The sequence below is a fragment of the Lolium rigidum genome, chromosome 2 (genome assembly GCF_022539505.1).
Source record: "Lolium rigidum isolate FL_2022 chromosome 2, APGP_CSIRO_Lrig_0.1, whole genome shotgun sequence".
Classification (NCBI taxonomy): Eukaryota; Viridiplantae; Streptophyta; class Magnoliopsida; order Poales; family Poaceae; genus Lolium; species Lolium rigidum.
Window position 1 is genome coordinate 162636304 of NC_061509.1, and position 15431 is coordinate 162651734.

General features: G+C 50.3%; 1 pseudogene; it reads right to left on the bottom strand.

Annotated features, from left to right (window-relative positions):
* Window positions 1-7537: 7537 nt before the first annotated feature.
* On the bottom strand, window positions 7538-11508 carry LOC124690267 (annotated as a pseudogene).
* Between the last annotated feature and the right edge of the window lie 3923 nt (window positions 11509-15431).

Consider the following 15431-nt stretch of genomic DNA (forward strand, 5'->3'; position numbering starts at 1 on the left):
ACGAAGAACAATGCTAACCCTAACACATCTAAGATAACTACGTTGCTCGCCATCAAAAGGCTTCAAGCACGAGCAACGCATGAACAACGTAATAACTTATGCTGCCTAGATCGCAAGATGCGATCTAGGCAGCATGGTGCTTACCAGGAGAAACCCTCGAGACGAAGGAGTTGGCGATGCGCCGAGATTGATTGTGTTGAACGTTGGTTGTTGTTTATTCCATAAACCCTAGATACATATTTATAGTTCAGGGGACTTTCTAATTCAGGCGTGCACCTAACCGTACACGGGTAAAACTCTAACTTCTAAATTAAGATGCGATCTACTATAATACAGATACATGGGCAATTTAGCCCAACTTCTTCGTGTCGGGCCGCTTCGCAGATCCTCCACGCGTTTAACCTTCAAGCCCATCTCACCTATGGCCCATCTCCTGATTTAGCCAAAATCTGGTGATAACACATGCCCCCTGGTTTTGGTAATGATAATTTCAAAACCACTCCGTTTTTTCTTCGAGGGGTCATGTCGTGGCAGAGCAGAACCGTCGCAGTATTTTCATCATGACAACTTGCCTTCCCAACTTCTCTGCACGATTTGACAGTTTTTTGGCACCACCTCCTCGAAAACTATTCGAACATTAAATCCCTACTTCTTTTATTTAACCGCACCGAACAGTTCTCCTCCTCATCCTTTCCGCATTAGCACTCCAAAAGCCTTTCTGCGCACCATGTCTTCTTCTTCCTCCGCCTCATCGGGACTTTCCCTCGAGTCCTCTTCCTCCCACGAGCCGACGCCAGAACGGGACCCACAAGAGGTCCATGCGGCCAACACCCGCCGCGCCATAGAGGCCGGGAGGAGCCCGACCATGACTTCTCCATCTGGTCCGAGGACGACAAGTCCTCGACGGACGGGGAGAGCGACCTCCGCTTCCTCGCCGACGGGGAATCGGAGGAGGAGAGCGATGACGATCGCTTCTCCTGGGATGACTTCACCTCCTCCGAGGAGGTGAAGAGGAGGAGGGGGAGGAGGAGGAGGACGACGACAGCCCCTCCGACGAGCCGCCGGCCAAGCGCCACTGCCCCTGGCCGGGGAATCTCAGTGACTACGACAGCGACGACGACGACGACGAGGAGGATGAGGACAACGAAGGTCCCGCCGGCGGCCGCTACAGCAGCGACGACGAGCCCGCCGGGAGCAGCGCCGACAGCGGCGACGAGGGTGACGACGAGGGCAGCGACGGCCCGTAGATAGGACCCTTAGCATAGGATCAGTAGTAGTAGACGGGGCAATGTATCCCCTTAGTACTCCCTTTTGAGAGCAATCAGCTCTTCTATGTAAGAAATCTCGTTTATCAATGAAGCAATTCCCCAATTTGATTTTGCCGATTTCCTTTATGCCAATTTAGCCGATTTCCCTTCATACTGATCCCGCCGATCACTTAGCCAATGCTCAATGAGCCGATGACAACGCATCGGTCTCTCATGATCCATTCTTCATCTTCTTGACGTCGGAGTGATCGTGAACCTGATCAATGCTCAAAGCTGATGTTACACATCAATCCTTCACGATCTATCTTTCACCCTTTTCGACCGATGACTTTGAGCCCTGGTGGACAACGAGGCAGACCAACGCCTTCAAGAGAGCCCCAGAACCGCTGCTGAAACGACTTGATGCTGAAGCCGACACCTCTGAACATTCAGATATTCAGTGATACTCTTCAAACCTGCCCGATCTCCTTGAAAAAGGTTATGATGGAGGGCCATCCGATGAAATTTCAATCGGCTTCTTAAGAACAGAATATCTACGCAGTCAGTTGCCCCCCCGAGCCTCCATCAAGGCGAGAACAGCAGTGGGCTAACCAAACGTGTCACCATCGGTTTCCAAGTCATGATGCAGAGCCAGCCGATTTCAACAAAATCGGCTCCCTATAGCGAAGGGTCTTTCAGGACAAGCTGCCCCCCGAGCCTCAGTCAAGGCGAGAACAGTAATGAATCAGCCAAATGTGCCGCCATTGGCCTCACGTCATAACGCAGAGCCAGCCGATTTCAACAAAATCGGCTCCCCAGAGCAGAGAACCTTCAGGGTGAGCTGCCCCCCAAGCCTCTTCAGTCCACTTCTCGCGCCTTGCAGGTCAGATCGAGTCCTTTCCTTTGGCGGATCCGGTGCAACCCATCCTTAACCTGATCTGCACGTCCAGGCTGCTCCTAACCGACACGATATCCATTGAGGAGTTCAATTGAATGACCCACTACCTTTGATATCATTGGGTCTCTGCTTAAGTCGATGTCTGCGCATCGGCTGTGCTTAAAAAAAATTTGAATTTTTTACGGCCGATTTATGTATCGTCCCCCATACTTCATATCCTCGTGTTTTATCCACCTAGGTGCCCCCCGAGCCGATTCTTTCAAGGGACTTGATGGTATCGGCTCTTCAGGTATTCCCTGTTGGATCGAATGTTGCACCCAGATAGAATGTACAGTGAGGATAATTTTGGCCGATTGCTGGAATCGGCCTCCACATTGCTTGCTCGATGAAGGTTTTTGGCGATGTTCCTCCATAAATCCTTGGGGCCGATCTCCTGGATCGGCATCGCCACGTTTGTCCATAGACGCTGTTTTTGTTACACAGTCAGGCCGGTGGATGAAACCAACCTAACCCCGTTCTTTGTCACGTCGATGCGCTCGCGGTCGTCCAATCTCGGAGCACTAAACTCCGTTGGAAGGATGGAGACCATGTTTGTGCCAGCCGATGTCTCATCATCGGCTTTCTTTTGTCTGGGGGGCCACTCTTTTCTTTGTGGCCGACCTTCTTCGTCCAGGGTTCGCTGAATTTTGGCAGCCAGATCAGGCCGTGCCTTCCTCAACGTGTGCAGGTATAACCTTTCAGCCTCTTCCAACCCACGTAGACGCTGAACCCTTCTCTTCTGGGAACGGTTGAGCCCATCAGGGCACCACCTTGGCCGATGACACTTGTCTTCTTCATCATCGTCCTCTAGTTCCTCGAGATCTTCCACCCGAGCGGACTCAGCATGCTTGTTCCGAGGCGGGAGAGGCCCTAGACGTTTGAACACGGACACGTTAGCCGCATCCTTCTTCCTTTGTTTACATTCTGGGCAATTGCCGATTGTTGGCAATCGGCTCATTCCTGAATCCCAGCAGTGTCTGAAGAAGGGGCAGTCCCAGTGCCTATCCTCGTCGTCTTGCTCCCCTGACCTTTCCTTGGCGTGGCGCTCATGTCGCTCCTCGTCGTGATCATGCCGACGACGTCTCCTGTCGTCCCTAGCCAGACGATCCTTTTCATCATCGTCGTTGTATCGTCGGCGTTGGTCATACTGACTCACATACTTGTTGAGGAGGTGATCAGGGAGAGGTCGCTGATATCTTATGTTCTTCACTTCTCCCTCTCGTGACGTAGCGCTTGCCGTCGTGGCGGAGCCGATCGCGTGGAGCGGCTTCCTCTCGTGTCTTTGCTATGAGAGCAGCTGCCCTCATCTCCGTCCTTACCAGAGTGGTGCCCAAGTCCTACCATGTTGATATTGCACGAGAAATCTGGCTGGCACCCTCCATGGTAAGTACACTCCACCATGTTAACGGCGGGGAAGGGGTGTGTGTCGACCTTCATGGCGTACTGGTTGAAAATTAGCCGTCCTTTTTCTATCGCCATTTGGATCTGCTGACGCCACACCCTGCAGTCGTTAGTGGTGTGGGTGAACGTGTTATGCCACTTGCAGTATGGCTTTCCGTTCAGCTCTTGCACCGTGGGGATCTTGTGGCCTTCGGGTACCTTTATATGCTTCTCCGTGAGTAAGAGATCAAAAATCTGCTCAGTTTACGTCGAAGTCGAACCCTTTTGGAGGGCCTTGTGGCTTAACCCACTTGCAGGACACGGGGCCTGCCGCCCGAGTCCATTCAGCCACTGCTACCTCTCGATCTCCCGCAGCACCTTCATCCTCGTTCGCCTCAACCAGGACCACCGCACGCTTGAATTTGTCCTCGGTAAACATCCGGGTGGCGCTGTTCATATGCCGACAGCCTTCGCACCATGTGCGCCAATGAAGGGTAGTCCGCTTGGGAGGCCACGTCCTTGATCGATGATGAGAGACCCACCACCGCCAACTCGATCGCTTCTTTTTCACTTACGTGAACCGAATAGCATCGGTTCCTCACGGTCCCGAAGCGCTGGATGTATTCCGACACTCGTTTCCCCGCGCTTCGTCGTACTTGTGCTAGATCGGCAATGCCAGCCTCGGAAGCCTCTCGAGTGATACTGCTCATGGAACCGCTCTTCCAACCGCTTCCAAGTCCGGATGGAGTTCGGTGGCAGCGATGTGTACCATCCGAAAGCCGATCCCGTGAGGGACTCGTGCGAAGAACCTCACACGCAGCTCGTCCGATGCTGAGATCGTGCCCAGCTGTGCCAAATATCGGCTCACATGCTCGATGGAGCTGGAACCATCTGATCCACTAAACTTTGTAAAGTCAGGGAGCCGATATTTGGGTGGTAGCGGGATCAATTCGTACTCGTTGGGGTACGGATTGGTATAGCCGAACGTCTTCCTTTTCGGCATCATGCCGAACTGATCTTTCAGAATTGTACAAATCTGATCCGCGGTGATGGCTGAAGGTGTCGAACCCTGAAGATTCGCCGGGGTGGCATACTTAGCCAGCCATGCTTGTTTTTCCGGTTCTGAGCCAACTGCAGGAGCTGAGCTCTGGAGGTTTGTCGGAGTGGCGTACTTAGCTAACCACGTTTGCTTGTCAAGATCTGCTCCCGACGTCCCTCCTGCTGTTCCAGAGGTCCCTGCTGTTGCAGCCTGGTTCGAGAGTGCCCAGGTACTGCAGTCTGGCACGTATGCACACGTGTATCCGTGCGGGATCTCCTTGGGCGCCTCAGGTAGGAATTGGTAGTCGCTAGGGTCACCACCAATCTTATAGACGACGTATGCCGATGAGTTCGGCACTTCTGGTGCTGCCAACGCGAACGGCAGCGGAGGACGGGAGTGGAGTGGCATCTCCCCTTTGTAAGTCCCCAGAGCCGGTCCCGACGGAGAATACTGATGGCTCATGATTTCCTGGATCACGCGCAGAGCGACACGCTCCAAAGTGTTCACCAGGCTCTCAGAGTGGCGGTGCAGCGAATGAGCCACCATGAAGTTGATCTCCTGACGCAGCGACCTGGTGCGTTCTTCGGACGGGGTGGACAGGTCCACTCCATCGAGCGCGCCCAGGTGAGAACCCTTTCCACCCGACGCCGTGGGAGCGGGTTCCGTGGAAAGAGCCGATGAGGTCGGCTTCGAGGACTGCCTTGATCTCGTCATGCTTCTTCTTGAGCTCGTCAGGCAGATCCTCGTACTTGACCGGAGTGCTTTCCGCCATCTCGGATGTAGATGGCGATGCGGTGGATGTCGAAGATCGTCCCACCGGGCGTGCCAGAATGTGTTGCGGTCAGAAACCCACCGGCGGGCAGCGACTGGCAACACCGTAGAGCCGGGAACAACTAGGGCTGCGGCTGGCCCCAGTCCCTCAGAGCGACGGCCCGCAAAGCCTTCTGGTCACACGTCCGATGCTGTCGCAAGGGCGTGCCACCTGACCTATACCTGGTCAGAAAGGTGTTGGATGATGCCTCGCTTAATTTCCTGCATGGCATACACGTAAACGTTAAATACGAGCCTCGATCGGCTCTCGAGTTGTCTCGTGAATCGGCTCAAAGAGCCGATCCACCCATGATTCATACGAGGTGTACGAATATATGGTGGTCCTGCTTGATCAAGATAAAGCTAAAGCGATCTACGACGATTTAGGGTTTTCACCGCATAATCGGATCATCCTACTCACGATTGGGCCTCGCGCTCGCGTACGGTGATCGTAAGCCGATCCTAGACAGGGCCTAAAAACCAACACGAGGTTGATCCCCGGAACATCCTCGTCTAGGGCTAGCAAACTACACCCTACACGCCGCTGGATCCTCCAACCCTTTGTAAGGCCTAACTATTGCGGATATTAAACTAATCCTTGAAGAACAAGGAGCAACCGTAACGGATCGGATCTACTAAACGATGATCAAGCGGGTGCCGCCCCTACACCTAAGATAGGTGTAAGGGCGGCTAGATGTATAAGGGTTGCACTACGACAGCATATGATACGAAGAACAATGCTAACCCTAACACATCTAAGATAACTACGTTGCTCGCCATCAAAAAGGCTTCAGCACGAGCAACGCATGAACAACGTAATAAGCTTAGTGCTGCCTAGATCGCAAGATGCGATCTAGGCAGCATGGTGCTTACCAGGAGAAACCCTCGAGACGAATGAGTTGGCGATGCGCCGAGATTGATTGTGTTGAACGTTGGTTGTTGTTTATTCCATAAACCCTAGATACATATTTATAGTCCAGGGGACTTTCTAATTCAGGCGTGCACCTAACCGTACACGGGTAAAACTCTAACTTCTAAATTAAGATGCGATCTACTATAATACAGATACATGGGCAATTTAGCCCAACTTCTTCGTGTCAGGCCGCTTCAGAGATCCTCCACGCGTTTAACCTTCAAGCCCATCTCACCTACGGCCCATCTCCTGATTTAGCCAAAATCTGGTGATAACAGGTAGTACGTGCCAAGAGGGAGATCGAGAGAGCCGATGGCAGCCATGGAATACGGGCAAGCTGATGATAGCACCCAAGAGCTGCAATCGTCGCTGGCCAACGTCTCCCTGCTGGACGACGGCGACGAACTTGTACGTCGGAGGTTGGAATATGACCTGTCGGTGCGGCTCATCGTGGCACTTCAAATCCAGAAGCTCAAGCTTGACATCAAGAAGAACGTCGATGTCTACAGGTCCCTCCTTCGCGATCTCGGCGGCGAGAGCGACAGGCTGCGGCGCAGGGTGGCAGCCAATCGGAGGGCCAGAGAGGAGTTGGAAGTGAACGACGGCGCTGATGCCGATGACCATGAGGAGGAGGAGGAGGAGGAGGAGGAGGAGGAGGAGAAGACCACTGCCCACAAGGAGTTAACGGATATGTACGTCAAAGCTAGCGGGGTGGACGATCGCTACAAGGAATTCAATGAGATAGTGCGGGTGCATTATGATCCCGACCTCGACAACGACACGCGCAAGGCCACCGTTGTGCGTCTGTGGGGCAACTTGGAGAAGGAGCTCGACGACAGAGCCGACGCTGTCACCTCTGGGGCATTCGAGTACACATATGCTCCATTCACGTCAACATACCAATCACTTCGCTCAAGTTCTTTGCAAAAGAACTAATTAGCATACAAGATTGATAGATATGAATCGGAACCGACATACTTATACTCCTATAGCGAGGATTGTGAATGTCGCAACCAGATCTGTAATTCTCTTTTTATATTTATTTAAGGAAACTAGATGAAGAACTGTATGTATATATACAAACAGAAAGAGCGTCGACTCTTATGCTAGTATATGCCAGACGATGAAGATTACAATGCATGCACCAGTTAGCTATGTTTCAATTGTTCTACAATCATCACTCTGCCCTACCCGTATACTAGTAAATGATATCACTTATTGCCGTCCCTGAACTTTGTGGTTCCCTCAGCTTTCGCTTCTGCCCATTCTTCCAAATATCATTTCACTCGATCATTTCGAAGAATAGTACTTGAGACGAGCTCACCGGTCACGGGACAAATATGCCCGTTCTTCTTGAACCAATCTTTGAGAACACGTCGCTCAAACGTCTACAAGATAGAAAAATTTATATATGACCTTAGTTAACTGCTCAAAATGAAATGCAGTAAAAACTAGCAAAACAGATTACCTTTCCTGTAGCTATTGTGACAGGGTCCACCATCAGCTCACAGGATAAGGGACAGAGGAGGTACTCGGGAACTTCACAACCCTCGCTATACGCATTCTTTTGCTTCTCATTATTTAATTTGTCCATCGCCACCATGAAGAGTGAACTGGACTTGCGCCGGGTCCCTGGCCAAGTAAGCCGTAGCTTAAAGTAATTACGAGAGGCCAGCCTCTCTTGCTGGCGCAATCCTCGCAATTTCCGGACAAGTTTCACATCAGTCCACTCCCTTCTCTCTGACGATGAGATGGTCTCCCCACAAAATTCAGCATACAAAGGATACGGAATTCCCTGCAGTTTTTTTTCATCGAACACATGGGTCTTAGCAGTTTATATTAAAGTTTAAGTGATCATCTAACGAAATATGATGATATCATTTTACATGTAAGATCTTAAAGTATATACTTACATCGTCATCATCAAGAGACCACTTGACCGCAACCTCATTAGGCAGACAGTTATCTTTCTGTGAAATGCACCACTGCTTGTATGATTGATTAAGAGACTGCAATCGAAGGATCAAAATATGGTTAATGGATTAATCCAAATAGTTGGATAATTTTAGAACATAATAAGCAAATTGAAAATCACATTAGACAAAAAGAATCATGACCACTACTAGCTCTTTTAAACAGAAAACACCGAATTTTATCTGGCAGAAGTGCTCATTACTACATACTTAGAATCTACATCTGAGCGACAGTTTAATGGTATCCTCTCTCGATTTCAATATAATCGTTGGGATACAATATTCTTGTAAATAAAATGGTGAAACAAGATAATCAGCATACATGGAACGCAGGAATAAACTATTGAAAGAAGGCCTTTCTTTTTCTCCCCAGTCCCCATGTTTCAGCACTCCAGAAACAAAGATTACACTATGACACAACAGAAACATCTACTCCTACATTGTTAAGAGTTTATGAATTGCCATAATATGATAATGATAAAAAAATCTATGAGAACTTGCAAAAAAAAGTACAAACTTGATTACAGCTATGGCAATTCAAACTACTGCACAGAGCAGAAAGTGCAGTTATTTTAGTATGATGCTGAAGACATGAAGTTTAAAGTTTACATTTTCTTCAGCAACAAGTTTATTTGATATTTATAAGACAGTTAACTAATTAATATGATGGAATTAGGAGAAAATTTTAAAGCATAAATTTAATACGCAGTTATTATATAGCTGATCCCATGAAAATTGTAGTAAGAATGTAAACTTAAATTTAGCAAGTCAAGTCAAGTCAAAGAGGGAAACTCTATGACACTAAATAGTTGTGGATAGCCGTTATCACTATCCATCATTACTACTTTATAAAAAATCGACGATAATATTTCACTAATTATTGATCGGTGAGTACATGAACTTTGTTGCCTCGGCACCCTTTTGTTTTTTTGAAAGAAAATGATTCAATTATAGTTAATATGACACGTCTAACAGAACATACACAACAGTAAGTTCTTGCACAAATGGTAAACAAAATGCACAAAAAAAATTCCTCATCCGAGTAATGACAAGAAATAAAAAGGCATAACATGAGGTAACCAGAAGAAGACATGAAGTTTTATTAGAACTGAGATGGAAGCAACAATGAACTATCCCAAGATTCAGAGAGTGCAGCACTTACATTACCGTGAGGCCATTTGATAGCTACCTCATGAGGGAGTCTTATGGGCTCCACTTTCTTGTGTGAGTGGTTAATAAGGCCAGTCATTGACTCATCAGTAACCATTCTTCTGTGAAATGAATCACTCTTGGTGTGGTTGGGAACAGTGAGTGATTGGGGCAAGGAGTGACCAGTAAATGGGTAGACATTCTTCTGTGAAATGAACCACTGTTGGTATGGCTGATCAGCAGTCTGCAATCAAGGAAAGCAAAATAGTGTTACTGGGTAAATCTAAACCGTGAGAAATCCCAGTAAATAATCAGTGAAGCGAAAAATAGTTTAGACGGATAGATTAAAATAGTTGATCATAGACAATAATGACCAACCTAGCATTCTGGAATAAGAAAAGGAAATACAGGCTACTTAGAACCTACACCCATGCAGCCATTTGATGAATGCAAGCATTAGCAATTTAGCATCTACCTGTCAGTTTCAATGTACGTCGTGGGACATATCTCTCTTCAAAAGAAAATGGTGAAACAGGATACGTAGCATAAACAGAAATGCACAAAAAAAAAGAACAAGATCAAAAAGTCTTATATTTTTTGGTCCCAAGTTTCTGCTCTTCATAAACAATATGTCATGGGGCATCAGTAACTGCCGATTACATCCCAGGATACAACTGTGCAAAACTACATCCCAAACATATATGATATTTAACAGCTTGCGAATATCACAATTTATCAAATAACTTACAAACTCAAGTACAGATATGGAAAGTCGAACCGCTACACACAGCAGGAAGTGCAGGTTATCTTAGTATGACCCAGGAGAATATAAGCTTGCACCTTTTCTATCAAGGCCCCACCATCAACTTGAATATTATATGAGATAGTAACTGTAACTATGATGCGATTCAAGAGGAAAGTACATCGATAACCGAACTACCCTGTCTGAGATGATGATCCCATGAATATGAGTCTCAACTTACACTAGTCAAGACAGAGAAGAGAACGTCATGATACTAATAATAATACTGGAAAGTTCAATCTTGGTCATGGATAGCTGCTATTGATACTCATTATTAGTAGTTTTAACGAATTAAGACTAGTATTTCATTGATTAGTGATTGGTGAATAGAGCAATTTGCTTGCTTCAAAGCCATCTCCCCCTTTTGGCAGAACATGAGTTATTTTTGCCGAGCATGCCAGGGAACATGTCTTTGTATTGAGAACAAGGCGCAGAACATGAGTTATGAAGAACAAAATTGAAACATGCATCCAGTAGAAAATACAGGGTAATTCATTTGGTGTAAAACAAAACAATGGCGAGATCTAGTGGCTTACATATCCAGAAGCAAATATAACAGTATCATCCATTACTCCTCCATGCAGTGGATCAGCCTATCAAGACAGCATAATTATTGTGTAATTAGTATTGGTAAAGAGGGAGAGATAGACCGATAAATTTGATTTTACGCAAGATAGACCGATAAATTTGATTTTACGCAAGTGTCATAAATGATAAAGTAGCAGAGACGGCATTATGAACTCCAATTGAATGGTACTGTTACACGTGAATACATGATAATATTGGACTCGGAATAAACAAGAAATGGAAAGAAAATTCGTTTTCAGTAATAGCACGAGAGATTTTCCACTGGGATTTCTTCGGTATGAACTCTAAAAGACCTATTTGCAACGACCACTTGAGCAGTGATCACCATCTACGGTTCAAAAAAACTGATCACCCTGTAGCATTGTGTTGTGTTAAGGCAATTATATGGCAACAGCCAGCAGGAACTACACAGCAAGAAGTTCTTGCACAGAGATAGAAGAAAGAACTTACAGGCAGTTCATCATCCGAGCAACAGCAAGAAAGAAGCACAATAACAGAGGGGGCGGGCAGCAGAAGACAGGATTGGAAAAGGAATTCCAAGAATCAGAGTCTCAGAGACCGTGGCACTTACATCAGCATAAGCCCATTTGGTGGCGAAATCGCGAGGGAGTTTCGGGGGCTCTACCTTTTCGTGGGAGAGGTCCATGAGGCCGGTCATTGCCTGCTTCATCTCGGCGAACGGTGCCACTTCTTGCCTTCTTGGGTGTCACAGGCGGCGCCCTCTTGGCCAACGCCAAGAACCTTCTTGGCAGACTGCCGCAGACCTGGCCAGAATCTTGACGGTGATGGCGGTGCGGAGATGGAGCTCCCTTGTCCGGCTTCCGCGCGACGCCTGGCCCTGGCCTCCTCTTCTATTTCCTTCTGGACATTGCGAAGGCGCTCTTCTTCCAAGAACGCGTCCGGCGAGCTCGTGGAGCCCAGGGAGGCTGGCCTCGCTCCAGGAGGCGTGCTCGTCCCGCCTCTGGTTCTTCTTTCCCGCATGGTTGCTTCTTGGTTTCTTGCGGTGGTTTGGAGCTCTTGGATTGCTGCAGCCCGCCGTGGGTTCTTTCTTGTTTTGATCGTGGGAGGGAACGTATGATCTCAAGGTGATAGTTGGAGGAGAGACCGAGAGAGGGATTGGCCTTTTATAGTCTTGAGGCCTTCCGAGGTCGTATGGCTGCTTGGGTGTGCAAACTGCTGGACTTGTCTCCCCTATTCTTTCTGCTGCTTCCAGTAGGAATGTAGGTCGGTATCATGTCTTGAAGGACTTTTTTGAACTGTGTCAGATGATGCACTTCGATAGGCGCCAGTTCCAACCAATTCAATACTCCAGTTGCCATCAGTCCAGGTAACCAGGTAGTACATGTCTGCAGCACAGACCACCTTCTCTGAACCTGAACGCAATGCTGCGGAGGCATCAACAAGAGCCAGCCACTCACCCCATGGCGACAGGGATCCCTCATGTCAGTGCAGCTTCCGTTGAGTAGGGCATTGTCTCCAAACTCACTTATGGCCAGCTCCCTCGAATGCTTCACTACACTTCTCCACTGCTTGGGCATTTGATCGAACGCGGCCAACGCCCGCCCAGAATCGCGCCTCCCTTCCGGGCATTTCGCCGAGCATCTGCGCCTCGCCAAACCGGGCGCAGAAGCAGCTCGGCTCAGCTCACAGAAAGTCATCGAGAAGCAGGAAGCGACGACTCGGCCCAGCATCTCGTCGCAGGGGTACTGCAACGGGATCTGGGATTGCACGGCGTGGGCCTGTCATGCCCGTAGCTTCCAAGGCCGGTACCCGGAGCACTTCTGCAAGGAAGAGCGGGTGGCCGGTCGCTTCTGTTGCCATGGCCGTGGTCGTCGCAGCGGTGTGCGCCCTTGGGATCGCTACCGGCAGAGTGGCTCGCCCGCGTGGCTGCAGTCCCGCCGCAATCTACGCAGCCGTCATCGCTATCGTCGTAGATGCTGGATGGGAAGTAGGGGAAGGGGCATGGGCGAGATGGAGGAATCCAGGAAGGGAGACCAGAAGGAGGAGCGTCGTGTCTCGTGGGGATCGCAGAAGAGTAAGAACGAAGAAGATGTGCAAGGTTGTGCTGGAGGCAGGGAGGAAATAGCACATAACACCATATGTTTGGTGAATCTTTTGCACAAAACCACAGGTTACAGTTTGTTTCGCACAGAACACCAGATTTCTTGGTAATTTTTGTAAAAAACACATAATACTTGATTAGTCTCTGGTGACACAGCAATTAGATGATTGGGCCCAGTAGTAGTAAGGTGAGCGACCGTTTGCGTCCGCGCATGCCGAAAATGCGTCTGGTATGACCGTTTGCGTCCGCGCATGCCGAAAATACGTCTGGTACCCCTCCAACGGTGCGACGCAAAGTGACCAGGGCGTCCGCAGCGACACAAACCTGCCGCATATTTGCGCCTGGAATGCGTCGCGGCGGACGCCCCAAGTGACCGCTCCCTTCTCCACTGGGCCCGCCTGGTAGCGAGCCTGTATCGAGGTCATCGCTTCCGCGGCTATCGCTTCCGCGGTCAGCGCTTCCACGTCTGCGAAGCAGCCTTCGCCATCAATGTTGCGGTTGGCTCTTCTACGCGCGCACTGGCGGGCGGCAGCTGGGCTTCTGCGCCGCCTTCAATGGCATCGTTTCCCGTGAGCGGCCAGCCTTAAAAGTCGACCGGCATCGTTCCTGCCATCGCCCAACCTCCACTCACACCACCACCGCCGCACCACCATGGGAAAGAAGAAGAATGATTTCGAGGCGTCCGGCCGCGGCGGTGGCTGTTGATGCTTATGTTGCTGCATATGTGGCTGCACCATAGTCTGATGTCCAGGCACAGGGTATTGAAAGTGACCTTGGTATTGTTGATACGAGCGTGGAGACCCCGGTGACAACCTGCGCAAAGGAGTGCCGCTGCGCAGATCCTGGCGAAGTCGAGGATGAGGAGGGCGACGGAGAGCCTCGATCGCCTCTGGCAAATCAAACCACGGCCGAAAGATCGCCGGGATCGATGTCCTCGACGCCGGCGCCGTGGAGGCTTCAGCCGTCACCGAGATCGCATGCCTCGGCATCCCAAGACCATCCACCGCCGTACGTGCTGCCGATACAACTCTTGCAACGTCAACAAAGTCCGCGAACACGGCCGGCGGCGTGATCCGCCTGGGAGGGAGGGGGCCTTTCCAGGCCTTCATCTTCATCGGCGGCTTGGGCAGGCGGAAAACCGGCGGTGAAGATGACGCCGGTCTTCCTCCCCCCGCTGGCTTCACCGTCCTAGTCGGAGACGAGGACCGGGCTCGCTGCCCACCCGAAGTGGCGGCCGCCGTCTTCCTCTCCCATGACCTGGATGCCGCAGTAGGGTACCCAATCTTGGACCAGAATTCATCAACATGCTCGCCGTCGCCCTGGCCGTCGATGTTGCGGAGAGGCAGCACATGCGGCACATCGTCGAGCCCGCGCCGCGCAACTTCCTCGGCCACCGAGATCTCGTCTTCGTCGTCGGAAACCTCGCCGATGGGATCAAAACGCGACCCCGAGCCTGGGGGACCCACCACCGGCGTGAGCACCGGCCCGATCGGCGGTAAAACCAGCCGCCGCCGGAGCCTAGACGCCGGCGTGACCCACGCCGTCTCGGTCGCCTCGGTCATTGCCTCATCCTAGCCTACGTTGGTTAGTAGAAGAATATACTGGTCGAACCAGATTGATCGAACCAGACCACTCCTCTAATTGCTGTGTCAAATAGGCTAATTATGTTTTATGTGTTTCTTGCAAAGATTACAAAGAAATATGGTGTTCTATGCAAAACAAAACTGCAACCTGTGGTTCTATGCAAAAGATTCACCAACAACTGTGTTATGTGCTATTTCCTCGCTGGAGGCAGGAGACTGTCTGACGGTGGGAAGTTGCAGGCTTGCACCTGAGTGGAATTGTTTAAGTGAGAGTCTATTTCTTTGTAAGCCATTTCTAGGAGATGATACGTAGACATCGAACTTTTTTGGAGTATTTCTGTAAAAATCGAACATTCATGTAATTTACGATATAGTATCTAAAGGTATGAACGGTGCACCCTCATGGAGCCTTTTGGGACTATCCACGATAGGCATGTGTCACGCGAGGGCAGGGCGCTTGCCTCGTTTCTCCTACATCGATTGGTCCACATGGCGCTGTGTGGTTGGCCGCTGCTTGATCGTGCGTGAGACAAAAGCCCAAGCCCAAGCCAAGACCTAGCACAATATTCCCCAATCCCCGCAGCCGCCGTCCGCCGTCCGCCGTGCTTCTTCTGCTCGACGAGCTCGCCCTCCTCCTCCATCCCGCAGTGCCCCCTTCTCTCTCGTCGCCGCTGGCCCAGCAGCCACGCGCCGCTCCATCTTCTCCCCCACGCCACTCGTCGGAGGTGGAGCAGAAGCCGCCTTCGTCCACGCCCTTATCGGGTAGGCGCGCAGCGCCCGCGCGGGAAAGAGGCAGGGCCATGGGCCATGGCGGGGAGGGACGAAGAGATGCAGCTCCGCCAGTCCCTCACTCTCCCCGAGCTCACGCCGCCACGTCCGCCATGGAGGATTACGCGGAGAAGTGGAGGAATGATCAGGGGGAACGATGCGGGGGATCGGACAGGAGGT